General features: G+C 49.9%; 1 protein-coding gene across 8 annotated transcripts in view; it reads left to right on the top strand.

Annotated features, from left to right (window-relative positions):
- ZBTB7C (zinc finger and BTB domain containing 7C) overlaps nucleotides 1-20,022 on the top strand; it is a 375,288-nt gene that overhangs the window by 215,438 nt on the left and 139,828 nt on the right. For 7 of the 8 annotated variants that reach the window (XR_009534485.1, XR_009534486.1, XR_009534484.1 and 4 more), the window contains one exon: nucleotides 12,635-12,696. The gene's annotated coding sequence lies outside the window, so the exon portion shown is untranslated. Of the gene's footprint in view, nucleotides 1-12,634; nucleotides 12,697-13,175; nucleotides 14,191-20,022 lie in introns of those variants that run through there. The other variant, XR_009534483.1, reaches the window with a different exon arrangement.

Below are 20,022 nucleotides of genomic sequence, written 5' to 3'. Positions count from 1 at the left end.
GTCACCATGGCCAAGGAGCTGAGCTGATTGGCTTAAGCCAACCGTAACCCACCCCTGAAATACATTGGCTATGGGGGGCAAGTGGTAATCTGGGAGGAAATTGGTGTTCTCTTGCCAAGAGGAGGGGCGAAAGAATGGTGAGTGGCTCAAAAAGAGCAAGTGTCCACTACAAATATGTTCCTCTGGAGAGTATTTTCCTTCTTCTCCTTGTGAGATGTAGGTCCTTGCTAATACTTTTGATTGGTTGGTTGATTGGTTGGTTTGATGGCATTTAAGTTAAATGTTAACTTTTGTTCTGTGTGACCCATGAAATAGGGAAGGCTGGACATAGAGAAAATGACTTGATAAGGGAGGTTAAAAGGGGGAGGGCATCCCATGCCATATAAGGGATGTGGGAACATGAAAAATGAGAGACAGGTGAGTGCAAAGCCCTCTTCTTAAGAGAAGTGTGCACAACTGTGATTCAGTGGGACACGATCAAAGATTTCAGGGTAGTGTGATTGAGGGATGACTCCTAGACAGTCCCCTGACTCCACATCTCTCCCAGCCAATCTATCACAGATGCTGGAAATTATGTCATTAGAAACTCTCCTCTGTGTAAGAAATTCCCATGACCATTGGGAGGGGGTACATTTGGCCACTGCCTGTCACTAAGGCAGAAGCTTTAGTTTGCCAAATCCTTCCTGGACAGCTGCAATGGGAGGAGATTTGGGGTGTGGGAGGGGAAGAGGGGAGAAGCATCCGGAGGGGTGGGGCCCACTCAGCACAGGCCTGGAGGTGGGAGGAAGGGCACCAGGTGAGGACCAAGGTGGGGCGGGGCAGCACCAGGTCCTTAGTCCCTGGAGAATTGACCTTAAGCTGAGTCCTGATAAGGGGAGCACTAGACGCTCTCTATGCCTCAGTTAACCAGCTTGCCAAACTCACCAGGTCTCTCCATCCCCTCTGACGGATGCCCACAGCTGGAGGAACACGTGGGGCAGGAAGGTGGCTGTCCAAAACGTCCACCGTGTCTGCTCCCACCAGCTGAGCTGAATGCTTTCTTAGAGGCAGCTGGCTCACTTCCCAAACCTGTTTATGCCAGTGGAGCTTGCTATTGTAATTATGAAATTTAATTAAGTATTGTGCAAACCAATTAAATCCTATTGCCAAAAAAAAAGAAGAAGAAAAAAAAATTGTTTCAATGAAAACTCAGGTGAAGCTTTGGAAAGACTCAAAAAAAAAAACGAGTCCATTTAAAAACATGTTGTTGAGTTAGATGTGGGTGAAACAACTGGGAAAGTTTGGGGAAATATTCACAAAATCAAGGGAGGCTTTTGCACTCAGATTATTTTGCAAGTGTATTTAATTTCTCATTCCATTTTAAAAAAAACATAATTAGAAATTGTAGTGTCATATGAGTGTGATTTATGCCCGAAAGACAGTAGGGACAATTACATCCAGGAGATGTGAAGATAAAGAAAGGCCTTGGTTTTACATCCAAAGTTTGGTGAATGAACGTACCAACATACAGTAGGTGTTAAAATGTTTCAATTCACTGACTAATCATCTCAGCTCAGAGGGCTTCTACCATAGCTTGTTTGCGGTGGGCTTCAGCTCCTGGACACTCCCTCCGCCCCCACCCCACCCCCGCTCTGAATCACAGGCTGGTATGCAGAGCGAGATTACACTTTGGGGCCACAGATGCTTAGTTGGCTAGATTTCCCAGAGCTGCATAATTGGGAGAAGCTAAGGAGAAGCAGGGAAGAAGTTGGGGATGGCTTCAGCCTGGGCCAGTCCCCCTGCTCCCTCCCAGATGTTACCCGGCGACTGGAGCAATAAGTTCTAGTCCAGCCTGCACCGCTCCCCATTCTTCCCCAGACAACAGGGAGCAGGGTGATTCCACACCTGAGTCTCAAGCCCAGAGGCAGCTGGCATTTGGGTTCTTTATCTGCCCTCACGGCTGCATCTCCTGCTTCTCTGCACACGTCTACTGCTCCAGCCACACCTGCTCACTCACCGCCCTGATTAGGCTAGACCACTCCCACCTCTGCATCTCTGCTAAGAGTGTCCCTTTCTAGACGGTCCTTTGTCCCTACTCTCCATATCCTCCCCATCCTTCAAGTCTCTACTTACTGTCTGCTGCCTCCAGGAAGCCCTCCCTGATTACCCCCGGAGTTTACTGCATGTACCACCCTCCTGCACTTAGTCTTGACTGCCTTCTCATCTTTCCAAGATATGGGGGAATTTTAGGTGCTGAAGGGAGGTTCTCACCAAGGTTCACTGGCCAAACCACACGTTCCCCACGCTATAAAAATGGGGTTCTTCTGGAGACCCTTTCTGGATTTTATTTCAGACACTCCCACCTAACATCACCACCCTGCATGATTGCTCAAATTTCACCAGTAAAGCTCCTGCAGTGGGCGTAGAGATTCGGGAGTATTTGTCCTGAAAATCTGATGCGGGAGAATCAATGAACTTCTGAAGGGCTATATAGGACACTGGATTCTGTCCCTGAGTCCCCAGTGCTAGAGGGAAAATTGCAGGCGTTCAGTTCAACTCAGTTATTTCCAACAAGTTTAAATCAGAGACTTCCTGTAAGCAAGGCACTGGGGTAGGGGCAGGAGGCAGGGGGCAGGGAGGAGTAGGGATGGGTGGGTCCAAAGATGAATGACACACGATGGCACCTCCCTCCAGAGCTGATGAGCTGGTGGGGGCGATGGCGACGTGCGTGAGGGACTAGGATGCGTGATACACAAAATGCAGCGGGAGGCGGAGCACCCAGGCAAACCTCTTACAAGAGGTGACAGCCGGGGGGATCTGAGGGGAAATGAGGGGGTGAGCCCTGGAGGTGCGCAGGGCAGCCAGGACGGGTTCCACACTTCACACGGATGCAAGTAGTGCTTCCAGTGGGCCCTCATATGCCTGGTGGCCTCTCTCAGGATCATTTCTGGGAGGAGAAGCTGGGTGATTGAGGCAGACAGCTCTTTCCTAACTCATATGATGGAAGTTCCAGGGAAGAGCTCTGACTGGATTCTCCCAGGCGCCAAAGATTGGGTGACACTGCTGTAGGGACACATCCTGGTTGGCCTGGGGCAGCCACTTTATGACTGAGGTCCCCAGGTAACTATGATCAATTCCCCTTTCACTCTCAAAAGTGTCCTTGTTTGGACAATGAAAGGTAGTATCCACATGGAGGGGAGTGATGCAGTCCCAGGCAGAGAAGAGGCAGGGGCCACTGGGGACAGCTTCACAGGCAGCCTTGGCCAGGTGCTCCGCTTCGGCTGTGGGGTCGCCCATCCCCTTTCCCAACACCCTTTACACCATCCACACTGCCTGGGTCTTACTTGTCATTGTATGTCACTTGCAGATTTGTCTTCCACATCATTGGGATGCAGAGTAAACAGTGGAGTTTAAAAATAAAAAGCAAGATAAATCACTTTCCCAGGGGACCAGTTTTTTTTCTTCCACCTGAGAGGGGGCTGGAAACACCTTTATCTCTGAGAGAAAGAAAACCTGGCGCTAATGATTCCCGTCACACTGGACACCGGGTGAGCTAGAACTTTCTGGAAAGCAGGTTTAGATAAAGGGAGGAGTGTGAGGGATAGGACTCAGGGTACCAGGAATAGGACAAGGGCAAGACCCACACAGGCAGGAAAAGCCGCCAAGGGGAACCCTGTGATCACTGAAGGCAGAGCAGGCCTGCCTCCTCTTTCCACGGTCTGGAGCTCCGAATGCTGCCATTGCCAGCCTATCAGTCCCTCCGAGGGCTGATGAGGGAGCCTCCCTCCCAGCGCCCTTTGGTTTCCCCTCCCAACACGTGCCCACACCAGCCTGAAAATCCCAGCCCCACTGGGCAGCACAGACAAGCCGGCGACGTCGGCAGCGCCCATCTCCCCAAACACCATCCGCAGATGAAATCAGGCACAGAGAACCTTCTTGTTAAGCCCATGAGACCCCCTTCCTCCCCTTGCCCTTGCAGGGGACGAACGCCGCTGCCACTGAGACGCTTTCTCCATGAGCCCTGCAGACAGGAAGGCTTTATTACCACACTTTCTTATGTTATGGAAGGAAACCTTTCTTCCCCCAGATTTGAACTGTTATTCAATATTACAACCCCGAATATTCTTTGTCACCCCCCTGTGCCCACCCACGTTCTAGTGAGCATTAACCATCCTGTCTCACCAGCCAGAGAGCAGTGGGAAGGACCCCCTCAGTGGGCGCCCTCCCCCCTTCCTACCCTGGCGGTTCGGGCAGGGGACAGCTGGGGGGTGGGGGTCTGGGCAGCCATTACCCTCCCCCTCAGCTCCTCCAGGCCAATATCTGCTGGAGCCCTTGCTCAGATTTGCTCAGCCCAGGAATACTTCCCTGAGGCCAGAGAAAATAAAACGTGTGTGACTGAGCCGTCGGGCCTGTGCTGGGCAGCCTGACCAGAGAGATTAGGCCTTTGTTCCTTGGACGGGCTCCTCTTCTGCTCCCCACTCCCAGGCCCAGGCCCCAGCTTTGGCTTTGGCTCTGGGCTCAGCCCTTTCTCCTTCTCAGGCTATTTTAAGATTCTAGACCAAGGTGACTGAAATTCAGACATCCAAGGGACCATCACCCCCAAAGCAATGAAGAGGATTTGGTTGCCTTGGAAGACACTGTTCTCCACTGACAAACACACACACACACACTCTCTCTCTCTCTCTCTCTCTCTCTCTCTCTCTCTCTCTCTCGTTCTCTCTCTCTCTCCTTCTCTCTCAATCAAAGCAGACCAAACTGGAAACTGGCCTGGTGCCCTGCCAGGCTACGTGTGATGGCCTGGACCTCAGTTCATGGATTTCCCGAAGATGCCCCCAGGTCAGGCCCCGGGGCCGAGGGCCACCCTTCTGCTCTTCAGGCTGCTTGGCAATGACTACACACACACACACACACACACACACACACACACACACACACACACCTCTCAGCCTTCCAGCGGGGTGGGGTAGTGGGGTCTCAGGGCCGAGCAGCACATCGTGTGCAGGTGTGTCTGGGGGCTGGGAGCCCTCTGACATGTGCTCCCAGGGCTGGGAAAGTGGCCTCAGGACCAAACACAAGGTCTCCCCCAAGGCGTGGTGGTTCTGCTGTTCATTCTATTCAGCAAATACAATCAGATTCTTTCCTTTAGTGGGTAAATAAAGAGGCATACAAATAATCACTATTTAATTCAATAAATGTTTATTGAGCACCTGCTATATCTGGTGTTGGGGGTGGAAGGAACAGAAAAAGGCTGGGTGGAGTCTGGCTTGCAGGCATGGGCTGGGTCTCTTTTTGACCCCCCTCCGGAAGGCAGTGGCGGTGAGCCTGGCACAGGCCATGTGCTGGGGAAGGATGAGTTATGGCTGAGTCACTGCCCCGTAGCCAGAGGTGTTCCGGTTGCTGGGGTGCACGGCTGTTTGCCTCACCAGCTGGGGGTCGTGCTGGCCTCCCCACTTGGCTTTCCCACATGGTCTCTAACATTTTGGTTGGATGCAGTTGTGCTTCAAGTTGGAAGGATCATGCTGGTGGTCTCTGGACCTTCCTCCAAGTCCCCAGCATGGGACCTGGCCACCCAGCGGGGTCAGTGATGGCCTGGGTACTAATTGGCCCTGAGTGTTGTGTTTTGGGGGCAGTTGTTGTTTTTAATTAATAGACTATTTTTTAGGGCACTTTTAGGTTTATAGAGAAATTGAGCAGAAAGTACAGAGAATTCCCATATATCTCCTCTCCTTCCCCTCCCTCCGAGTTTCTCCTATTATTAATATCTTGCATTAGTGTGGTACATTTGTTATAATCGATGAACTGATACATTATTTTTTATTGAAGTATAGTAGATTTACAACATTGTGTTCATTTCAGGTATACAGAAAAGTGATTCGGTTATACATACATATATGTATATACCTATATACTTTTTTTTCAATTCTGTTCCATTATAGTTTATTACAAGATATTGAATATAGTTCCCTGTGCTATACAGTAAATCCTTGTTGTTTATCTGTTTTATATATGGTAGTGTGCATCTGTTAATCTATTGATACATCATTATAAACTAAAGTCCATAGTTTACATTAGAGTGCATTTGTGTTGTACAGTTTTATGGGTTTTGACAAATGTGTAAAGCCATGTATCTACCATTACAGTATCATACAGAATAGTTTCCCTGCCCTCAAAATCCTCTGTGCTCTGCCTGTTCATCCCTCCCTCTCCATTGACCCTTGGCAACCACTGATCTTCTTTCTATCTCCATAGTTTTGCCTCTTCCAGAAGATCATACAGTTGGAATCATACAGTATGTAGCCTTTCCAGATCGGCTTCTTTCACTTAGTAATATACATGTAAGATTCCTCCATGTCTTCATGACTTGATGGCTCATTTCTTTTCAGCACTGAATAATATTCCATCGTGTGGATATTTATTTATTTGTTTATTGGTCCATTCACCTACTGAAGGACATCTTAGTGGCTCCCATTCTTGGCAATTATGAATAAAGTTGCCATCAACATCTGTGTGCGGGTTTTTGTGCAGACATGGTTTTCAACTCCCTTGGGTAAATACCTAAGTGTGCTTGCTGGACCCTATGGTAAGAGCATGTCTAGTCCCGTAAAGACTAGACAAACACTAGACAAACTGTCTTCCAAAGTGTCTGTGCCATCTTGTGACCTCAGGTTGGTTGATTTTAATATCAGCGGAAAAAGCAAACCACAACCTATGCAACACAGGCTCTGAAGGATCCTGGGAAGAGAAGCCACTGCCTCCCTGTCACCACAGACCCTCAGCTGACCCACCCTCAGTAACGGCTCATCACTGCAGGCCTCTCCTCACCAGGTGCTGGGCAGCACTTTCCACTAGAGTGCAGTCAACTCTCATTCCTGTGCCGCTCTCGCGAGCGCTAGGCGCTGGGGACTTAGCAGTGAGCACAGCTGTCAGCATTCCCCCCATGGAGCTGACCTCCCAGGGAGACTGGTCTTGCCGCCCTCACCTGAGAACATACAGATGCTGGGCCCTGTGCCAGGTGTCTCCCTCCATGTTCTCATTTCATCCCTGCTTCAACCCTGGGAGGTAGGAGGTCGGTGCCGTTATTCTGCCCATTTTGCTGGCGAAAATCTAAAGCAGAGAGAGGTTAAGTCATTTGTCCAAGGTCACACGGCTGGTCAATGGCAGGGCCAGTCTGGATCTAACCCACAAGGCATTATGGCCTCCTGGGAGCTGCAAGACCCTGCAGCAGAGACCATGACCTCACTGTCCCCTGAGGGCACCTCTCATGGCCTCTGCCCCTCCCTCTGAGGCCAGAGCCGGCCCCTTCAGTATCATTCTTGGGGGTGCAGGGGTGGGTGTGCGGTGGGGAGAGGCTGTAATCTGCCTGCCACCATCCTGCATCAGAGAGCCTCCCGCCTAGCCACTCGTGCTTGCTGACGGCTTCTGTGGGGGCCAAGGTAAGCAGGACACAGCCTGAACCTCCCCTGCCACCACTGTAAAGTGAGTGTGTTCAGGCCCCGGGCTGGGAGTCTGGGACCCACGTCCTGGTTCTGCTTGTCTTTGGTATGACTTGGGGCGAGTCCTTGCTGGACTTGGGTGCCCTGGCTCTAAAGTGAGGGATTTATCGGGTTCCTCCAGCATGGGCATTTAATTATTTTCAAAAAACCATTAGAGACCCTGAAAAGAACAATACCAATTTTGTGTAACATGTTGATTGTAACTGCTATGGCAGTTCCTAGAAAAGAGAGGTTAGTGCAGATTAAAAAAAGAAAGAAAGAAAGAAAAAGATTTCATGAATTTGTGTCAGTTCTCAAGGCAGCATCTCTACAAAGGTGGCTGATGAGAAGAGGGGTCTTTATCGATGAGCAGAAAGACCACAAGGGGCCAAGGTCACGTGTGCAGCAGGCTCTGACCTGCACCCAGCCCAGGACCTGCCCCTCTGGAGTTTCCAGGACCAAACATGGCCTAACCCACAGGCACTGTTTCATTCTGGGCACAGACTTTCACAGTCCCCAAACCATGCTACCCTCTGGCTGGTCCCTTCTGGTGGACGTCATACAGGCTAAATTTTATACGAAACTCGGAGCCCTCACAGGAACAGCTGGAAAAGGTTCTGAGTCCGAGGACTTGGTTTGAGCAGGGATGCTTGAAAGCTGGATGCTTCTGAGAAGGTCACTCAGCTTCTCTATGCCACCATCTTCCTGACTATGAACCGTCCTGGAGGGAGTTTGCAGGCAGGAACCACACCTTTTCATGTGTGCATCCCCAGCAGGTAGCACAGACCCTGGGATACTGCAGATGCTCACTAAATGGGTTAAATCTATCCCACCTGCCTGACAGGTACGTGGGAAAATATTTTTTTTAATTATAAAGCATCACGCAAATGTTAGCTAATATTAACTAATATTAATGATAATATTAGTTAATATGAGTGTTAGGCTGTTGGTCATACAGTTCCGATTCACAGTTAGTCTTCCTGTTGCTACCGAAAGCTAAGAGCAATCAGAGCAAAGGGCATAGGTGTTTGTGGCCACACATTTTTTTTTTTTCTTTTTGCGGTATGTGGGCCTCTCACTGTTGTGGCCTCTCCCGTTGCGGAGCACAGGCTCCGGATGCGCAGGCCCAGCGGCCATGGCTCACGGGCCCAGCCGCTCCGCGGCATATGGGATCCTCCCAGACCGGGGCACGAACCCGTATCCCCTGCATCGGCAGGCGGACTCTTAACCACTGCGCCACCAGGGAGGCCCTGTGGCCACACATTTGCAGACAGATGTGGGCCTCCCACATTCCCAGTGTCTGTACACTCGGGGAAGAGAGAAGACGACATGAGGATGGAGAAAGGGAGGGATGTCAGATTGCACAGCCTGGTCAAGGGCCAACCGTTTCTCCCTATGTCATCAGGCTGGAGCCAGAACCCTCTGCTCCTTGACCGCTGCTTCCTTCTCTCCTTGGGGAGAACCACGAGCGTGTGCCCTGCAGAGGCCTGGCCCTTGACAGATAGCACCGGCTGGTCCTGGAGCCAAGGGCTGGGGAGACAGAGTCTGGATGATGCCCTTTGGCCCATTTCCAGCCATTCCTGGAGATTCAAGAAAACAAGTCATTAGTCTGAAGTGTTCCTTAATGAGAGCAAGGCAGCCAGATTGTTGGGTTTGAGACTCCCCAGGTCAGGGTCTGGGAAGGCACCTGAAATCATTAAGGACCTTTTCCTGGCTGAGGGGCCATGAACTGGAAACTCATCTCTCCAGAGGTGAAGTGGTACCCAACACCTGGGAGGATGGATGGGGTGTGGGGTGGGTAACTATTAGCTTGTAAATTTGCTAACTTCACATTCTCACCTAGAATCATAATTTTATTTACTTACTTTTTTTTTTTTTTTTTTGTGGCACGCGGGCCTCTCACTGTTGCGGCCTCTCCCGCCACGGAGCACAGGCTCCGGACGCGCAGGCTCAGCGGCCACGGCCCACAGGCCCAGCCGCTCCGCGGCATGTGGGATCCTCCCGGACCGGGGCACGAACCCGCGTCCCCTGCATCGGCAGGCGGACCCCCCAACCACTGCGCCACCAGGGAAGCCCCCAATTTACTTACTTTTTAAGTTGAAAGTGACCTTAGCAATCACTCCCTCAACTTGCAGATGAGAAGACTAAGGCTCAGAGAGGGAAGGAGTCTTGTCCAGAGCTCCTGTCGACTTCCCTTGTCTCGCAAGCCTGGATTTTTTTTTCCCCTTTATTTTCCTTATACCATTATTTTTTGAGGCTTAGAGCATGTTCCAAGAAAAAAATCAGGACACTGAAAAAAAAATTATCCATGCTATTCATTCACTCTCAACTCGGAGAAGCTGTTGGCTCTAATGACCTTTCCAAATTCATAAAATCTGTAAATGCTCAATTGTTTATTGCACACATTGAGCTACACCTCTATAAATGGCTGGAGGGACTTGCACGCCCGCCTGGAATATTTAGCTCGAGGGCTCTGCAGCCAGCAGACATGCTATGTAGTCTAGGCAGGGGAGCTGGGGCCGGATTTCCTGACAAAGGAGGCAAGGCCTGTTGTCCTTCCCAGAGCCTCCAGGGAGCAGCCCACAGTGTGCTCAGAGCCCGTGGCAGACCAAAAATGTTAGTGACAATCTCTGTCCAAGGCTCCTTTCAGAGATTTGGGGGGAGAGACAAACCTTCCTGACATGAGTATAGAATAGTTCCCAAGCAAGTGCTTGATTGCTGTTGTGTGACGTTCGGAGAAAGCAGAGGTGGGAGGTTCTGGAAGGCTTGTTGGAGGAGGTGGAATTTGATGTAGATCCACTAGAAAGGGTAGGATTAGGTCAGGTGGAGGCCACAAGAAAGGGCTTTCTAGTCAGGGAGCAAGGAGGAGAATGAGCCCACGTGCCTCAGGGAGGAAGCAGGCACGGGGCATGGGGGTTGGGACTCCTGGGTGGAAGGAGGCCCCACTCCGGGGGGGTGATGGTATTTGGACTCCAGGAACTGGTCACAAGAAGACCCTGTGGGGCTTCCCTGGTGGCACAGTGGTTGAGAGTCCGCCTGCCGATGCAGGGGACACGGGTTCGTGCCCAGGTCCGGGAAGATCCCACATGCTGCGGAGCAGCTGGGCCCGTGAGCCATGGCCACTGAGCCTGCGTGTCCAGAGCCTGTGCTCCGCAACGGGAGAGGCCACAACAGTGAGAGGCTCACGTACCGCAAAAAAAAAAAAAAAGACCCTGTTCCTTATGCTCAGACACCTCCATCTGTGACTACGTTGCACGAACACCATGTTTACAAGCCATGGGTTCCCTGGCCCAGAGTCACACTGCCTAGTTTGCCCTTGAGTCCTGGTGACAGTCTCCCTGTCTGAGCTTGTGAACAACACAGGCTATTTTGACTTCCAAGATGAAGTGGACGAAAGTCTTGTAGAGAAACCCTGTGTATTTGGTACTGTTACTGCAGGAGGATTTTTTTTTAATTGTGGTAAAGTATACATAACATAACACTTACCATGTTAACCATTTTTAAGTGTACAGGTTAGTGGCATTAAGTTTGTTCACATTGTTGTACAACCATTGCCACCATCCATCTCTAGAACTTTTTCATCTTCCCCAAATTAAACATGAACTCCCCATTCCCACCTCTCTCCCCAGCCCCCAGTAACCTCTCTATTCTACTTTCTGTCTCTATGAATCTGACTACCCTAGATACCCATATAAGTGGAATCATACAGCATTTGTCCTTTTCTGGCTGGTTTATTTCACTTAGCATAATGTCCTCAAGTTCATCCATGTTGTAGGATATGTCAGAATCTCCTTCCTTTGTAAGGCTGAATAACATTCCATCACATGCATAGACCACATTTTGTTTACCCATTCATCCTGTGGACGCTTGGGTTGCTCCCATCTCCTGCCTGCTGTGAGTAATGCTGCTGTGAACATGGGTGTGTGAATATCTGCTGAAGTCCCTTGCAGGACGATTTTGAGCTTTTTAAAAAAAGGGCTTCAGCCTTTCAAATTATCAGGGGTGATCAACTGGCCCTCTCTGCTATCACTCCACGAGGAGCAGATTGCCAGCTTGCTGCTCCCCACATGTGAAGACTCTCCTGCCTTGAGCAGAGCTCTTCATTACCCTCTTCCAGGGACACAGATTGAAGGCTGGACTCTGTGTGCCCGTGGCCTTTCCCCACGCCACGCTAAGCTGCTTCAGTCTGCGTGCTAGCCAGTGTCAAGGCCTCTTTGCCTTCACTTCTTATCCTGAAACACATCAGTCACGTTGAATTTGTCTCTCGCTGAGGTAGCAAGTGCTTTGCACTCTTGCTTGGTAGGTTCTTTCTCTTACCTCCTAAAATGTATTTAGCCACGATTGTAAAACCCAAGGGAAATCACTCAGGCAGAGTTCTCCCTTCTCGTCCTGTATCCTCACCACCCCCACCCCCTCCAAAAATCTCCATACGCTGCTGAAGAACTAAGGGGCATCCTGTCTTGAAGCATCCCTACCTCTGGACATTAATTGGCTCTACAGATCCCATACTCACCTAAAACACATTAAAGTGATGGCATGCTCAGGCAGAAAGGCAGGAGAACTCACAGTTCAGGTTGGCATTGTCATTAACTCAAGTCTTTGATGTCAATTCCCTCCCGCACCGAATGTCCTGCCTGGCCTTACAGTCAACCTCCGAAATGCATTTTCTGGCCTTTGTTGGTTTGTGTCAGCTCTTGAACATTATTTAAATGTAGTTTGGGGCCCATGCATGCAATTACCATAGTGTTATTATTCAGAACCAGATTGTTAAGATTCAGGCAGCTGTACAAGGAGATGCCCTGTGCTGTGAGGTCCAATTTAGGAGGGCCTTCTGAGCTGGCGCGCAGGGTTGCTAGGCAACCCCATGCTACAGAAGAGGAGGCCTCGCTCCGGAGTGGGAAGAAGCCCAGCGCCTTCAGGGAATTGGAGGCAGTGGTCAATCTGAGACTGGCATGGTGCCGGGGAGGGGGAGGGAGGCGACGTGGGCTGAACCCGGAGGAGGGGGGATCTTGCCAGGGACGCCCCCCACCCCCAACTAGCACAGGTTGTTCTTGGGAGGGGAGAGTGCTGCTGGGAGTGAGAATGCAGAGAAAGTGCAGAAGACAGAGGTCGGCCACGAAACAGCTGAAGGATACCCAGAGCAGATGCTAATATGTTTCTCCATCCCTTTCTTCTCTTTGCAGGAAATGAGCAGGTTTGCAGAAAAACTGCTGGCCTGAAATTTAAGAAGAAGGCGTCGTTGCTTGTGAGTCTGAATTTTGCTTTCTTAGGTCTGTGGTTTGACAATGTTCCTGGGAAGTGGGTGGGTTCCCCTGTTTGGGGCAGGGAGCATGACCTTGATGGAGTCGGGCTTTTGGTTCTTCTGGAAGGTGCCTCTGGCTGGGTGGGGCTGGACCCAGGGGTGTAAGGCTGTGAAGGTGCATGGTTTGAACCCTGGCTCTGCCCTCTGAGTGGAGGGTGCACCCACTGGCTCATGAAAGAGAGTCGCTCCCTTGTGGTTGATTGGTGTGCGAGGAAAGCAGGACTCCTCTGGTATGAGGATGATGTGCGCTTTTTTTTTTAACCCTGGGACCACAGACAGTTTGTACAATTCCAGGTTTGCTGCTAGGGTGACCTTACTTACAACAGTAAATTCTCATATAGGCCATTTAACAGTGTGTTAAACTAAGAGCAATCATATGACCCAATCCATTACTCGATCTGAGAATATTATTAATTCACCAGGCACCTGACACTACAAAAGAAGCAGCAGGTTCAGGCTCTGTTTTGGAGGAGCTGTCAGTCCAGTGTGGGAAGAGAAGACATCTGCGCATGAGACCATGAAAGAACTTTATGAGAGGGCATACGTCCTGCTCTGGCCCATATTGCACAGGCAGAAATGCTGGTGATGAGAGTGGTTAGGGAAGGCTTCCTGGGGAAAGAGAGACATGAGCTGGGCTGATGGAGGAGGGAGGCTGTTCCAGGGGGAAAAGAACAAGGCACAGGTGCCAGGATGGGAACACACAATGGCTCACATGGAGGATGTCATAGACATGGGTCTAATGAGGGAGGGGAGGAAACACTGGTGACACTGGGCAGGGCCAGATGGTACAGGGCTTGAAGTGGCTTCATGAATTCCACAAAGAATCACGATGGAGTAAAGTGTCCCTCATCTATGTAAGTAAAATTAAGTTTCTGCCAGTTTATGACTCATTATGTGAAAATGGCCATATGGATTTTTCAACAAGTTTGAGGTTGTATTTGAGATTAATATATACACTGGAGAGATTACAGGAAATTCACATTGGGCATACTCCTTGTATCTCAGTGAGAGAAAGAGAGAGAGAGACAGGGAGAGATACATCCTTCTCCAGACAGCTGCAACTAAGGATCTTGAGATCAGTGATGGGGACATACCCTAAGCTCCAGGTGGACAGTCACCAGGACAGCGCTCCCCGTGTCCACTTGCTTTTCCCTGGAGCTGCTTTTCACACAGGGAGCTCTAGGCACTATGCCCAGGATGAGGAGCAGCTGGGGTTTATTTATTTAACAAAGGTTAATTAATTACTAGTTCCAAGCAAGCAGGAAGAGCTTGCTTGTTCTAAATGTCAAGAACAACATCCAGTATTTATGTAGCCTTGCCAGTTTGCAGCACACTTGAGAGTATTGCCTCATCTGAACTTCACAAAGCCTCCGTCAGGTAGTGCCATTTTGCAGATGAGGAAGCTGAAGCTCGGAGTAGTTAAATATTTTGTTGGAGTTTGCTCAGCTGGTAGAGCTGATGTTCATGCTGACTTTCCACTGCACGTCACTGGATGTCTGATTATGGAGCAGGCCTTCTGGGTCCGCCCCTGCCTCCTGCTCATTCGTCCTGGGGAAGGAGAGTGCTGTGCGGTCCCACCGGGTCTGGCTGTGGGAACTCTGTTGTGGATGGTCACCGTTTTGCTGTGCAGCCTTTCATGGGATATATGATATCAGACGGGTGGTTTTGACTGGGCAGGAAAATGGTCATGGTTCTGCCGTCAAAGACAAAGGCTCACGTGTGCTTCTATCACCAGGGACAATCCTCTGGAAAGATGCAGGAGGGCTGCATTTGGAGCCATTGGTGACTGACTTAGGTTGGGTTCCCTAGAAGCAGAGACTGAGACAAGGATTCAGATGCACATGATGTAGCAAAAGAGAGCATGAGGGAAAGCTTGTAAGGGAGAGGGAAGCAGGGTCAGGAAGGAGGAGCTGAGCAAAGATGTGTCAAGGCAAGTCTCTCCTTGGCTGGGTGCCCAGCAGGAAAAAGGGTCTGAGTGGGGCATTGGTCACATTCACTACCCTGCCATGAGCATCAGTGCTGTGAAGACAGCCAAAGGTAGTTTTCACCTAACCTGGTAGTAATTTTCATTGCATTTTAAGAGTATAGGCATTAAAATAGAAATCAATGGTGTCAAAGTCTGTCTTCACTGAAATAACTACGTGCTTTTTAAAAGTATAATTTTATTCTTAATAGGTAATACAGTTCCATGGCCCTACATGCAAAAGTACCAAAAAGTATACTGTGAAAAATCTCCTTCCCACCTCTGTCTGCAAGCAGTCCAGCTCCTCCCCTGGTGACAACCAATATTACCCAGATTTGGGGTTACTTGGCGATGATAGTCTACACATATTGACAATGGTGTGGTTTAGATTTCAAAGTTTTGGTGAGTCTGATTGCAGTACAGTAAGACACCACCTACTTGGTCCTCAAGAATCAATCAGTAAGACTGGGTCTCTTCCAGAACGGGTTGAGCTGAAATGTACCTTTTATTTGGAGAGAGAGCAGTTCACCAAGTCAGCTCTCAGTGGAATGTTCAAAAGGCATAAAACCTTTATAAACATTTCCAAACTCCTTAGAGTTACTATATAAACAATTGATATAAGAATAGCAAATTATTATTATTTCCTCATTAAAGCAAATCACCTATAAAAGAGCTTGAGATGCTGTGCTACAGTCCTTGAAATTTCCAAATATTTTAAATAATTTAAAATTTCATGAAATTCACTAATTCAAATCATTGCCGTCTCACTGCATTTATCATCTAATGTCATTTGCGTATCGTTTGATAGCTCACTGAAATGTGTATTGTTTCCAAAGTGTGTTTAGATCTACTGCAGTGTCAGCACCTTGTGAATTCTCACTGTGGTTTCCTTTTATGAAATGATTTCACTGTGTAATTTGGAGATACTTTCTCAACATAGGAGCTGGTCAGCGATGGCGTGGGCTTCTTTGTTGGTGAGCTCCCTGTCCTAGGAGGTGTTGAAAGAGCAGTCTGTCAGCAAAGTTACGAAGGAAGTCTACCCTACGTGACAGGCAGGTTTAGAAGACTTTTAAGTTGCTGTCATAGCTGCGTCTGGTTTATGTGGCTTCATTATCATTATTACCTTTATAGGCCATTTACCTCGCTTGAAATGCAGGCTATCAGGCTCACACTGCACACTTATCTTCCGAATTTTGGTTCCACAGGTTTTGTCTAATGCCTATAAATGTCCAAGTAGAACTTATTTTGTCATCTCATAGGCCTGGCATGTATGTTTTCCGCTCTCCATTGTGTTTACATTCTCTCTCGGGTCTCAAGAAAACCCTCTAACTTGTGCGGGACCTGTTCAAGCCCCAAGACAGATCTTGGTGGCACACCCACGAGGCAATAAAAAAGAAAACCTCATTTCCGTCCAAGAAATAGAATCATTATCTTGATTGAAATAACATCTTTCCTCAACCTGCAGCCAGATAAAGGATCAAACTGGTGGAGTTTCCTTATCACAGCACAGAGTTTGCAGGGCCCAGAATAATGGCCTGTGAGCTGCTGCTGGGGCGAGTTCTATAAGGCAGAGCCCGCATCTCCGGGGCTGATTTGTCTTATATGATGTCTGGTGCAGTGTAAAATAATTCCATTGATGACACATATTATTATATTAAATGGAGAAGGTAGTGTAAAGCCTAGAATAGTGAGAGCAATATATGCAACTACTGGTATGATTATGGTGGTAGTTTTTCACTAGGCAACATCTAACATGTATGGGCAATTACAGGAGTGACTGAAAGCTGGAGATGTTTTAGGATGTAGACTTTTAGGATGTGACTGTTCTAGCATCCTCTGTTCACTAGGCCTTAGCTTCCCAGGACTGCAGTCAGAGTAAGGGGGTGACTGGGTCCTAGTTTGGGGTGAACAGCTGGAGGCCAGAAAAGCAACATCTTTGGGAAGGAAAATGAAAGAGCTGTGGGCAAGGAGGCAGGGGTCCTGGGTTCCAGCCCAGATCCACCACTGTCACCACGCAGATGGGGCTTTGGGGTTCCAGCCTGCCTACTGTTCAGAGAGGGTTACACGGAGGTGTCAGGAGAAGGAGGTGAGGCGATGTTTGGGCAAAGTCCAGGATACCAGCTGCACTCTCAGTCTTCCCTGTTCCCCGTCCACTGAGAGGGGAGGCTCTGCGATATTCCAGGCATTTTTGAGTGCTTACTCTAAGACAGGCATGTTATAACGATGCTACATGTATTAAGTCAACCCTCACAACAACATTATGCATTAGAAACTTGTATTATCTGCCTTTTACAGGTGAGAAGGAGCAAAGAGTTTCAGTAACTTGCCCAGGGTCACACAGCCAGTCAGAGGTGGAGCTGGGATTTAAAGCCGAGCAGTCTGGTTGGAGGTCTTGAAAATTTAAAATAGACTACATGGGCTTCCCTGGTGGCGCAGTGGTTGAGAGTCTGCCTGCCGATGCAGGGGACGCGGGTTCGTGCCCCGGTCCGGGAAGATCCCACATGCCCCGGAGCAGCTGGGCCCGTGAGCCATGGCCGCTGAGCCCGCGCGTCCGGAGCCTGTGCTCCACAGCGGGAGAGGCCACAACAGTGAGAGGCCCGCATACCGCAAAATAAATAAATAAATAAATAAAATAGACTACATCAGGACTAAATAATACAGTTCAAACATCTGGGGCTTTTTACCAAGCCTTAAGCTACTTCTCCCTGTGATAGGGAGAAGTAATCATAATAATAGTGATGATGATGGTATCTTTGTAATATTCCAGGAGACCTAAAGGTGGTTCCTCTGGCAGAGGTGGGACATTGAATGAAATTCTAGCCAAGGTTCCTGATCTTGGGCACCTGGTAGCTCAGATCCTTTCTTGGCTTGGGATCCTGCAAAGCTGTCCCCAGCTGCACGCACACTGTAGAGCAAGCACCAAGGTATGCAGGACTTGCCCCCAGTGACTTGGCCTCTGTCTGGTCCATTCCCCCATCTTCCTGGAGAGCCCTCCCAGGCCCTGGGGGCCATGCTGTCTGCCAAGACTTCCGCAGAGAAGGAAACCATCCCCCTACACCCCGCCCCACTCCTGCTTCACTCCCTCTCTCCCCAAGCACATTGTAAGTGAAATGAAAGCCTGTATCTTCAGAATCTTGTTTTCAGAGGAGTGCTGGCCTGCCGGTGAACGTTCCTGATTACCATGGCAATCACCAGCCGAATGGAGTGATTTTATAATACATTTCCATCAGAAATATGAACAGGTGTGCAGGGGAAATCAACATTTATCAACAAGATAGGTCTTGGGAGATTAATAGTGAATTTCAGATTGCTCAAGGAAACAAAAGGAAGGAAGAAAGAATTCATACTTTTGCTTGCAGTCAAGGTCCTTCCAGCCTTACCTCTGACCATTTCCCACCCCATCTCACTCCCACCCCCACCTCTGAGCTTTTCACTCACAGTTCTCCTTGCCCTTCCCTCTCCTCTCTCCTTTCCACTGCTTAACCATCTGTCAAAGCCCAGCTCCTCCAGGAAGCCCTCCTTGGATCACTGAGTCTACAGGAATCTCTGCCTTCTCTGACACTTTGCAGCGCCCGCACTGGGCCTGTGCAGTCTCCCTCAGTCCTAGCCAGCTAGGAGAACCCCTGAGGGACCTGTATTCATCTACTTTGCAACCCAGGCCACCAGGCACAGACCCTGCTTAGCCAACTCTTATCAGCTGGGGGCTCTGGTCCCACCCACAGCCCTCAAGGACAATGAGCCTCCACTGAGCTAAGAACCTCACTGTATTCCTCCGGGCCCAATTATAAACACCACCATGTTACCTCTCAGTGACTCTAGAGCTCAGAGTGCCGAAATCGAGATTTGTTTGTTCCTGGAAGATTAAAGGAATTCATTTGCATTGTGGTACTCCTTCCAGAGATGAAGGCTGCAGTGGGGAATCCAAGGAAACATGCAAAGCAGTTCGATTGCTAAGCCTCAGGGCCCCAGAGTCATCACTCCCCTCACCCCTTCAAAATCAGTTCTGGCCCTGGATATGGGAAACCACACTCTTGGGACCAGGAGGGGCCTTCCCGCTCTGCTCGAGGCCACCCTGGGCTCCAAGGGGATGGGGGGCTCTAGTGCTGGGTAGGGCCGAGGAAGGGGCAACCTTGCGCACCCGGCCCTGGGCCTTTGTCCTGGGCCCGCAAGTGTCTCTGACACAGCACATCAGGGTTTGTCACGGTGTGAGCAGGAGACCAGAGGGACTTGACAGAGGCCTCGGCATGAAAGGCCTTCTTCACTTTCAGGCAGGACAATGCATCAGAGGAGTCGCCCGCTCTGACGGCGCAAGAGGCATTAGCTAATATTTGGATTTTAAGAGAATGAATGATAAAGAGCCTGCGTGTCTCTCAGAACTAATTTTGAAGAACGGCTTCTGCCACACGTTCCTCTAGTTGAATCAGGCTCCTACAGAATTAATAACAAAAGGTTTAACCAAACAAACAAACAAAAAAGGCATTCCTCCACCAACTTTTCTCTTTTTTAATTCCCTTCTTATAATGCTTCTCAGTTAGCAGTAACTTATGAAGAAATGAAATAGAGTTGGAACGGGAAGCCGTGAGCCTCAGAAGAAGGCTGAAGTGGCAGCGCTTGCTTTTGTTCTGCGACGTGAATAGCTTCGTGGTGGGTCCCCTTACTGAGCGTGGTAACGGGGCCTCAAGGGCAGACACACACCTAACATATCTATGGGGGAGGGCCTGGCCTCCCTCCACAGGTGTCTGCACGAGGCAGGGACTGGCGGCAAGCAGGTGGCAGACTCAAAGTGAGCAATCTGAAGAGAGTTGAGACCAAAGGCCAGCACAGGACGTAGGGAACCCACAGGACCCAGTGCAGGGCCCCAGGGCTATTGACACGGGGGAGCGGAGCGGTTACACCTCTGGGGCTGAAGGGGCAAGGAGAGCGAGCCTGCTGAAAGCAGAGGGAGCGAGGGTGCTGTGCTGGGGACCACCTTGCTTGGGCTGTGACCTGAGGTGCCCCGGAAGCCAGAGAGACAAGGCATTAACACCCAACCTCCCTCTCCCCCTCCCTGCAGGCTCCTCCGGGGCCTCCATTGGCTGAGCCAACAGGAAGGAGGGCAGAGGGCAAGGGGCCATTGCTCTGGTCTGTGGGGTCAGCCTCCGGGCACAGAGCCGAGTGAGAGGTGCAGAGTGAGCCTGGAGGGGCCACGGGGGACAGCAGCACAGCGCCTCTGCCCACGTGGCAGGCCGGGGGCAGAGGAGGAGGCCCAGCATCCTTGTCAGGGCAGACCTGGTCTTAGGGCCCATTTCAGGGCCTCCAGAAAAGTC

The sequence above is a fragment of the Mesoplodon densirostris genome, chromosome 15 (genome assembly GCF_025265405.1).
Source record: "Mesoplodon densirostris isolate mMesDen1 chromosome 15, mMesDen1 primary haplotype, whole genome shotgun sequence".
Lineage (NCBI taxonomy): Eukaryota > Metazoa > Chordata > Mammalia > Artiodactyla > Ziphiidae > Mesoplodon > Mesoplodon densirostris.
The sequence above is the reverse complement of the archived record's forward strand: the minus strand, read 5'-3'. Positions and strand labels throughout refer to the sequence as shown.